This window comes from Limulus polyphemus, unplaced genomic scaffold, assembly GCF_000517525.1.
Source record: "Limulus polyphemus unplaced genomic scaffold, Limulus_polyphemus-2.1.2 Scaffold2922, whole genome shotgun sequence".
NCBI lineage: Eukaryota > Metazoa > Arthropoda > Merostomata > Xiphosura > Limulidae > Limulus > Limulus polyphemus.
In genome coordinates, this window is record NW_013668532.1 from 122,425 (window position 1) to 124,383 (window position 1,959).

The following is a 1,959-nucleotide window of genomic DNA, read 5'->3' on the forward strand; positions in this document are numbered from 1 at the left end:
AGGGGGGGGCAGTTTTCAAAGAATTATAAAACGTTTTACTCCCTCCAAGAAACGTTTGGAATATTTGAAGAACAACTGTATAACCTTATAACCTGCGTACTTGTGATTGAATGAGGGTATAGGAAAATAATTTTCAGAATGATTAAAATATACATTTTTGTTTCAAATAGTTTGTTTGTTTGCTTAAGAGCACTAATTACTTAGGACTTGGCAGTAATTTAGGTTTAAAATCGCACAAGCCCCTTAAGAGACAACTTGGGGCGCTCAGAAACTGTTGTTTTTCTTCAGCCCCTACGCGTGGATTTAAGATTTAGCTTAACTGATTACATTTATGTCTGTCATGGCGATTAAGTGTCTCACATTTTAAGATTAGAAGGTGGCTTTAAAAGCAAAGCCACATTGTATGATAAGATTGCTTATCACATTAAACAGATATACTTTGTATCCAAAAAACTATATTCAAGAAATTATTCGAAAATTTTCCAAGGGCTCAATTGCCTCAGTGTAAAAAACAATTGAATTATCATAAAAAATGCTAATCGAGCTTTTAAATAGATTTTTTCTTTGTCACTGGGAAGTATTTTTTTAATGTCTCTAAAGGGTTATTTGTGCATAACTGACCTTAATCTTGAACTTACAGACTACAGGGAAGAAAGCTAGTCAACAACACCCACTGCCAAATATTTAGGTGCTTTTATTTTATCTTAATGTTACTATTTGTTCAGTCAGACATCTGTTTGTGGTTTGATAAGCTCTCATTTTCTTAGCCCAACGATTTCGTTATTATTATTGCTCTTAAACATTTTTGAGTTTTCCCATTTGAAACCGATTAAACAAAACAACAAAAATAAATTATATCCAAATGACCAGAGATACAAGTTCATTTTTGTTGCGGTTATGTTGATAAGGTTAACATTTCCAAGGTTCTTGTGTAAGTATAATGAAAATGCTCAAGCGATCAACGTTTCGAGGTCGAATCAAGGTCGTTGATCGATCTTAGAATAAAAGGTTTTAATAGCGTATTGAAAAATGTTAATCGTTTGAGTATTCTGACGCAATTTACGATCTGACGCAATTTATGGTCTTTGGAGTAGCTTTTGACGAAGTCTCTACTCAAATATGGTTTATCAAATTAAATAAAATAGATATAATTAACACCCACTAAATACTTGCTATAAAATGGCTAATTTCCGTACCTGGGTCAATATTATTGACTTTTGTAGAAACTGAAAGGTTAAAGTAAAATTAGTTATTATTGCAAAATACTATATAATGAAAATATTAGGTCGTCAAGAAATTAATGTCGCTTTTTTTTAGATGAAAGAACCCGAACAACTTATATATTAAAACAAAATATATATTAAATGAAATAGTCTCCATTCTTATCGATGATGCTTTTCCATCTTACAATCAGGTTGTTAATGCCCTGATTAAAGAAATCACTTGGCTTTGAAGCAAAACACATGTCGATGTCTTCTTTAACACCTTCCACATTTGCATACGTTTTCCCATTAAGATGGTGTTGCAGCGAACGAAAAATATGAAAACCTGATTGTGCCATATCTGGAGAATATGGTGGGTGGGGGAGAACTTCCCAACTCCATAACCTTGTGTTGCGTCAAACGTGCCACATGTGGACGTGCATTGTCGTGGAGAAGAAGAACACCTTTCCAATTGACAGTGAAGGGCGTTTCTGATGAAGGGCTTGAGTTAAACGTTCCTGTTGCTGACTATAGATCTCTGCATTGACAGTTCGCTGTGGATTGAGGAGTTCGAAATGAATTACTCCTTTGATGTCCTACCAAATGCAAAGCACCACTTTCTGCGGATGGAGTCCAGGTTTTGGGGTCGGAAGTGGTTTTTATCTAGGACTGTGCCATTGTTTTTGGCATTTAATATTCGCATAGAGAATCCATTTTTCATCACCGATGACAATTCTGTCCAAAAGTGATTCACGCG

The 1,959-nt window shown here is 34.7% G+C and overlaps 1 protein-coding gene across 1 annotated transcript in view; it reads right to left on the reverse strand.

Moving 5' to 3' along the window:
* Positions 1–1,959, reverse strand: part of LOC106468226 (oxytocin receptor-like) — an 11,027-nt gene that overhangs the window by 7,564 nt on the left and 1,504 nt on the right. The gene's annotated exons all lie outside the window — the stretch shown is intronic.